We start from the raw sequence: 7,853 nt of genomic DNA, 5'->3' as shown, positions 1-7,853 counted from the left end.
CGAGGTGGCTTCTTCCTCGGTGTGGTGGCTCCACAACACCTTGCAGAACTTGATGATCTTGATGCGGGTAACTCTGTTGGCAGTCTCGAGAATCCTGACGGGTTTCTCCTCATACGTCATATCACTGTCAAGCTGTATGGCCTCTAGGGGCACTGTATCTCTCAACGGAACATCAGCCATCTCAGCGTGGCATTTCTTCAACTGGGAAACATGGAAGACATCATGAACTTCGGACAATCCTTCCGGCAGTTCCAGTTTATATGCAACTTCGCCTCTACGTTCAAGAATTTTGTAGGGGCCAATGAATCGGGGTGCTAACTTTCCTTTCACACCAAATATCTTGATTCCTCGAAGTGGAGACACCCGAAGATATGCTCGGTCTCCCACTTCGTATGTTACTTCCTTGCGTTTGCTGTCGGCATAACTTTTCTGCCTGGACTGAGCTATCTTGAGTCGGTCACGAATCAACTTGACCTTCTCTTCAGAATCTCAGATAAGGTCAGGACCAAAAAGTTGTCGGTCTCCAACTCCATCCCACATCAACGGTGTTCTGCACCTCCTTCCGTATAGAGCTTCGAAAGGGGCCATCTTCAGACTGGTCTGATAGCTGTTGTTGTATGAGAACTCGGCATAAGGCAAATTGTCATCCCAACTAGACCCATAGTCTAGTGCGCAAGCTCTCAACATGTCCTCCAGAATCTGATTGACTCTCTCGGTCTGTCCATCAGTCTGTGGGTGAAAGGCTGTACTGAACTCCAATCTCGTTGCCAAGGTTTCATGCAGTTGGTGCCAAAATTTTGATGTGAACTGAGTCCCTCTATCTGACACTATACTCTTTGGTACTCCATGCAGACATACGATCCTGGTCATATATATCTTGGCCAGCTTGGCACTCGTGTAAGTAGTCTTCACAGGAATGAAGTGAGCTACCTTGGTCAAACAATCGACCACAACCCAAATAGAATCATAGCCAGAACGGGTCCTGGGTAATCCTGTGATGAAGTCCATACCAAGCTTTTCCCATTTCCACTCGGGTAACGGCAGAGGTTGAAGCAAACCTGTTGGCTTCTGATGCTCGGCTTTTACTCGCTGACAAACATCGCATATTGCTACAAACTCGGCAATGTCTTTCTTCATTCCTGTCCACCAGAAACTTTCTTTCAGATCCAGATACATCTTGGTGTTGCCGGGGTGTATCGAGTACGGGGAATCATGGGCCTCCTGAAGTATCAACTTCCTGAGTTCGGGATCATTGGGCACATAAATGCGATCCTCAAACCATAAAGTTCCGTGTTCATCCTCACGAAAACCTTTAGCCGTCCTGTCTTTCATTTTCTGCTTAATCTCAGCTATCTCCTTGTCTGATTTCTGTGCTTCGCGGATCTTTTCTGTCAAAGTGGACTGAATTTCTAGTGTGACAACGAATCCTCTTGGAACTATTTCCAATTTGAGCTCTCGGAGGTCATTGGCTAACTCTTGGGGTAACCCTCCTGCTATGAGTGTGTTCACATAACTCTTGTGGCTCAACGCATCGGCTACAACATTTGCCTTGCCTGGGTGATAATGCAATATCATGTCATAGTCCTTGATCAATTCTAGCCATCGCCTCTATCTGAGGTTCAACTCCTTCTGCGTGAAGATATATTTCAGGCTCTTGTGATCAGTGTAAACATCACAACTATTTCCGATCAGGAAATGTCTCCAGGTCTTAAGCGTGTGCACTGCGGCTGCTAGTTCCAAGTCATGTGTGGCATAATTCAACTCATGGGGTCTGAGCTGTCTGGATGCATAGGCTACAACTTTACCTTCTTGCATGAGCACTCCTCCGAGTCCTTAACGAGAAGCGCCACAGTAAACCTGGAAATCCTTCCGAATGTTCGGCAATATCAGCACTGGGGCTGTAACCAGACGTTTCTTCAACTCTTGAAAACTAGATTCACATTCCTCGGTCCAAACATACTTGGACTCCTTCTTCAACAATTTTGTCATGGGCTTGGCGATCTTTGAGAAATTCTCAATGAACCTCCGGTAATATCCGGCAAGTCCGACGAAACTGCGGATCTCCTTGACTGAAGTGGGTGCTACCCATTCGGTGACTGCTGCGACCTTGGCAAGGTCCACTGCTATCCCTTCTCCTGAGATGACGTGTCCGAGGAATCCGACTTCCTTCAACCAAAACTCACATTTGCTAAACTTTGCATACAGCTTATGCTCTCAAAGTTTCTCCAGAACCAGACGCAGATGTTCCTTGTGTTCCTCCTCGTTCTTGGAGAATATCAGTATGTCGTCGATGAACACCACGACAAACTTGTCCAAGTATTCCATAAATACCTTGTTCATCAGATTCATAAAATATGCCGGAGCATTAGTTAGTCCAAATGACATGACCGTGTACTCGTACAAGCCGTACCGAGTGGTGAAGGCTGTTTTGGGTATATCCTGTTCACGAATCTTCAGCTGATGATACCCAGATTGAAGATCGATGTTGGACAATATGCGGGCTCCAACTAACTGGTCAAAAAGATCATTGATCATTAGCAAGGGGTACTTGTTCTTGATGGTCACCTCGTTCAATGCACGATAATCGACAACCATTCTCAAGGACTTATCCTTCTTTTCAACCAAGAGCACTGGGGCTCCCCAAGGTGAAGAACTTGGGCGAATATACCCTTTGTCCAACAACTCCTTAATTTGCTTCTTGATTTCTACCAAATCATTTGCGAGCATCCGATAGGGTCTCCTGGATATCGGGGCTGTTCCGGGTAATAGCTCAATCAGGAACTCAATCTCTCTATCAGGTGGCATGCCCGGCAATTCCTCCGGAAATACATCTGGGTATTCCTGTACAATCGGTACTTCCTCCTGGACTACTCCGGTGAGAGAGTTTACTCGTTTACTCCGTGTCGGGCGCTAAGACACGTACTTTATCCACTTTTGCTCAGGGGTGGTGAGCAAAATATACTTAAGGGCACAATCAATATTCCCTTCGTACTTGGCCAACCAATCCATGCCTAGGATTACATCCAATCCCTGGGACTCTAATACGATGAGGTCGGTGGGGAAATTATGGTTCCCGATGTTGAGACTCAAAGCATGGCATCCTATCCCGGCTGTCATCATGCCTCCTAGGGAACTGACCTTAATAGGTTGGCTGAGGGTTCTAGTTGGCAAACTAGACTTCTCCACAACTACCCTTGATATGAATGAATGCGTTGCACCAGAATCAAAAAGTACCAATACTGGACGTGAATTTAGCAAAAACTTACCAACCACAGTATTGGGGTGATCATAGACCTCTTCAACATCAATGTGATTCACCTGAGCTCGAGGAAAAGGATTGGGCTTCTTTGCTGCAGAGTTTCCATTGCCGTTTCCATTTCCCTGCTTGTTCTGGGGACATTCAGTGGCATAGTGTCCCGTCTTCTGACACTTGAAGCAGGTGATGTGATTCAGATCCTTCTGAGCTGCAGCTGAATGATGCTGAGTGCCAGTACCACCATTCTTGAAGTTGTTGTTGTTGCGGTGGTTCCCATTTCCTCCATGGTTGTGGCCTCCATGGTTGTGCACTGGGTGGTTATGCTGGACGTGTCCTCCAAACTTACCGGATCCAGTCCCGGTATTCCGTGAATAGGGGTGTAGCGAGGCTTCTGCTGAGTGCCGGAGTTGAACTTTCCATTTCCATACTTCCGCTTGCGGTTCTCCATCTGCTGATGTTTCCCCTCCAAGATGAGGGCCTTATCTACCAGCTCCTGGTAGTTGTTGAAGTTGGATACAGTCAGCTGAATGCTCAGCTCATCATTGAGTCCCTCCAAGAACTTTTCCTGCTTAGCCGCATCATCGGCCACATCTCCAGGAGCATAACGGGCGAGCATGCTGAATTCATCGACATACTGAGCCACAGAGCGATTTCCCTGGCGTAAGTTGCGAAACTCACGCTTCTTCAGACTCATTGCACCAGCTGAGACATGTGCGGTGCGGAAGGCTTGCTTGAACTACTTCCAAGTGACTCCAGCAATGGGGTATGTGGTGGTGTAGTTCTCCCACCATGCAGCTGCAGGGCCTTCAAGTTGATGCGCGGCAAAGCGCACCTTCTCAGCTTCAGTACAACCAGCAGTGATAAGTTCCCGCTCCATCTTGCGGAGCCAATCATCTGCCACAATGGGCTCAATGCTGCAGGAGAAATTCAGAGGGTTCAACCTCAGGAAACGGGTGAGATTGTCGGCCTGGGGTGGATGATGGTTGTTGTTATTGTTCTGCTTCTGGATGATCAGCTGCATCAGGGTATTCTGTTGCTGAATCAACTGAGTGAGTTCCGGCGGGAAGTTGGAAGCAGGGGCACGTCTCGGAGGCATCTGATGTTTGTAGAGGGGTGAGATTAGCATAGAACAATGGTCTAAGAGTAATTACACTACCCATATGGAATGCAACAAACAAGTATCACACCACACATTTTATTCAATACCATCACAAAAGGTTCACACACGGGGATACAAAATTCGATAACCTAAACATCGGCCTAAACGTTTAACGATAAGATAAATTTGGTGTTCTAGTCTAAGTGTCCACCTCAGAAAAGCATGGTGGTGGGTCCTTCGGTGGAGCTTTCTTCATAGTCCTCGTCATTGCTGATCAAGGGGGCTACGTCTCCTTCGGGATGAAGGTTCTCGCCCATGTCCAGTTCCTCCTCCAGGTATGCGACTCGTGTCTTCAGCTTCTCGATCCTCTCCAGAAACTCCTTCACCTCCAATTCGTGCTCATAGTGGGCTTCTCGGGCTGCTTCTTCGAGTTCGAGTTCGCGGAGCGACAGTTGCTTGATCTTCCTGGCGTCCTTGGTCACACGATGCTCCAGAGTTCTGTTGTGTTTCTCCAAGGTCTGGTCATAGGACAGGAGAGCGTCCTTGGTCTTGCTTGAGATGATTTCTCCATCTTCTCTTCTCCGGGATACCGTGAATAGGTCCGGTGAAATAGGGCAGCCTCTGTACACTTCCTTGATACGTCCGAGTGCACAATGGACCGCCATGTCCCTTCCGAGAATCCAGTTGGGTGCGATGAACTTGAGGTCCACATGCTCAGTGCAGCGGCTCGAATGTCCTTCCGGGAGCGTGCACCTCAATCCTGTAGCGTGAAGCCTCCGGGTAAGACGAAGTAGGCTTCCCTGTGATAGTCGGCAGAGCAATCCTCAAGTCCTTGGTGATCTGTATCAGCTCCTTTCCGAAAGGCATAGTGGCGTCGGGCTGGCAAAACTCCGTGAACTTAACGGGGATGAAGGTGGCCATCTAAAACATTGGAAAATCGGAGAGAATTCAGAAATGATCAGAAGAGGAAATAGAGGATTTATAGACATAAGAAAATAGTTTTCTTCCTAAGGCTTTTCCATTCCTAGTGGTTACGTCCTACGGTCAGCGTGTGCTCTGATACCATTTCTATAGCGACCCGACTCAATACGAGTCAAGCCTCTGGTGTTTCCGTACCATCCCAAGATCATGCTGGTACACACTCGGTACATCAATGTATATATCAAGAGTTCAATCACACAGCTTTATTAAATCGAAATCTCATAACGAGTACTTTATTACAATAATGAATTACAATAAAGTGGCTGAAGGCCATCTCAGGAGATATCTAACGAAGACTAGCGGAAGCATCAGGTAGACGAGTCCATCCGACTCCAGGGCATGTCATTGAGCGTAGATCGTAGCATGACTCCTGGTCGGAAAAGTACTCTGCAACATGATACGTTGCAGCCGTGTAGGTCAGCATATGGAATATGCTGGCAAGTCATCAAAGAGAGGGGTAAAATAATAAACAACTATCTCTACATGCATATTCGGCAGGTGGGGCTAAAGGTTTTGCATAAAGCCAATTTTTTCTCCTACAACAAGAGGGGCTGAAAGCAAAATATTACTACATTGTTTGTTGTTAACGAGATGGTTCCGCCAACCAATTCTCGTACCCGAGTTGTTGTTAATTCCCGCATCATTATTAAGTTGTGTCGAGAGTTTAGGGAAATTTCAATGCCTTCGGCTCAAGTTGTCCATGACCGTGGACACGGCTAATCGATTCGGTTTGGGCACTCTGCAGAGTTTTGCACACGTTCTCCACAAGATTTGATCGCCTCCGAGTGTGTCCTCGCACTTCAGTGTGTTTGAAGACCGGATGATCAAAACATGGTCTTTCAACGGGTCCCTCTGAAACCCTGTGGGTGCCCATCCATTCCTACCGTTCTTCTACATCTGCTAGCACGGCCTGTCCAGAGTCGCCGCGTTGTCCAACCAAGCTAGAGCCCATAATGACTTGTGGCTGTGCAGGTAAGCCTTGGGTCTTGAAGCCTCCGTCCGTCTCTTCGAGCCTGGGTGAAGCTTTCCGCAAGATGTCATGGTCGTCTCCAGCATCCCGGGTCATCCACTGGTTTCTCCAGGGAGCCGATCAACCGTCCTTCACCCAGAGTTGCATTGCATCACGAGGTCTTGAAAATCTTGACTTAACCGGTCTTGGTTATTTAATCATCCTCGCATCACTCGTGTTGTGCACTCAACCAAAGTCCCGTCTACTCAAGCATAGCAATATGAAATTTGCCGTCCCGGGCCAAGTATCGGGGCTGTTGTGTGCCTACCGCATGATACTACAACCTATACTAAAATTTCCAAGTACCTACTCAGCATGCAATTGGGCAAATAAAGGTGAAACTACCATGCATAGAAAAACATACGAGATAGTATGATCAAAATGACTTGCCTTGATAAAAGTTGTCTTGATCGAGCGTTTCTAAGTAACAAGCTTCGCACTCCGGGTGATCTACCGATACAAAAAAATGCACACCATAAGCACTACAATCATCAACAAGTAAAATAACATCGCAAGCATAAAGTAACTATGGCATAAAGTGAAATAATTCACTTCACCTAACTAAGGCAGAACTTGTTTCTGTTAAAACCCCAAGTAAAAATATTAAAAAAATGAAACTTATACCACAGTAATATATAATCGCTAGGAAGCAGTAGAAAAAAGAATCAAATAAAAATCATTTTTTAAACTCCTGGAATAAGCAAAACAAGGTTTAAACTAAATCTGATCTAATTCAAATTTCAAAATTTCAAACATAGACAAATTATATGTTTTTACAAACTACAGAAAATTTTAGATCTACTGGAAAAAGAATCAATCTCATTGGATCTCTAGATCAAAAGTTATGGGGGAAACAAGATTACAACTTTGTCTGTTTTTGAATTAAACAGAAAAAACAAAGAACTAACTAGTCAAGGGGGGGGGGGGGGGGGGGTAGGTGGCAGCTCCTGATTGGTCAGGGAGGTGTGCGCTGCGGTGCTAACTGGCGAACGGCCGCAAACTAGACAAACCACGTTGGCTCACTAATTAAATAAAAAGAACCGCCGGTTCTTTTCAAAAGAACCGACGGTTCTTTTAACAAGAACCGAAGGGGTATCCCTTCTTCTAATCTACACCAGTGGCCTAGGATCCAACGGATGAAAGGAAAAGGGGAGACGCTCACCGGCGTGGGAGTTCTCCGGCGAGGGCTTGACGGTGGCGGCGGCTCGGGTGTGGACGCGGGTGGCGCTCCAGGGGGTCTCCGGCGGCGGCGGAAGCTGCAGTCGATGCGGACAAGGACGGCGGGCGCGTTGGTGGCGCGAGGAGAGGTCGGGGATGTCGGGGAGGAGTGCGGCCGTGGCAATGGCGCGGTGGCGGTGGCGAACTTCGGCGAGGTCTGGCGGCGAGCTCACGGCACGGCGAGGGTGTCTCGGGGGTGGAACGGGTCGAGGAGGGGTAGGGGAGCTTTTATAGGGGGAGGTGAGTGCTCGGGAGGGAAGGGGCACGAAGATCGAGGAGGATCCGGCGGC

The sequence above is a fragment of the Hordeum vulgare genome, chromosome 4H, assembly GCF_904849725.1.
Source record: "Hordeum vulgare subsp. vulgare chromosome 4H, MorexV3_pseudomolecules_assembly, whole genome shotgun sequence".
Lineage (NCBI taxonomy): Eukaryota > Viridiplantae > Streptophyta > Magnoliopsida > Poales > Poaceae > Hordeum > Hordeum vulgare.
The sequence above is the reverse complement of the archived record's forward strand: the minus strand, read 5'-3'. Positions refer to the sequence as shown.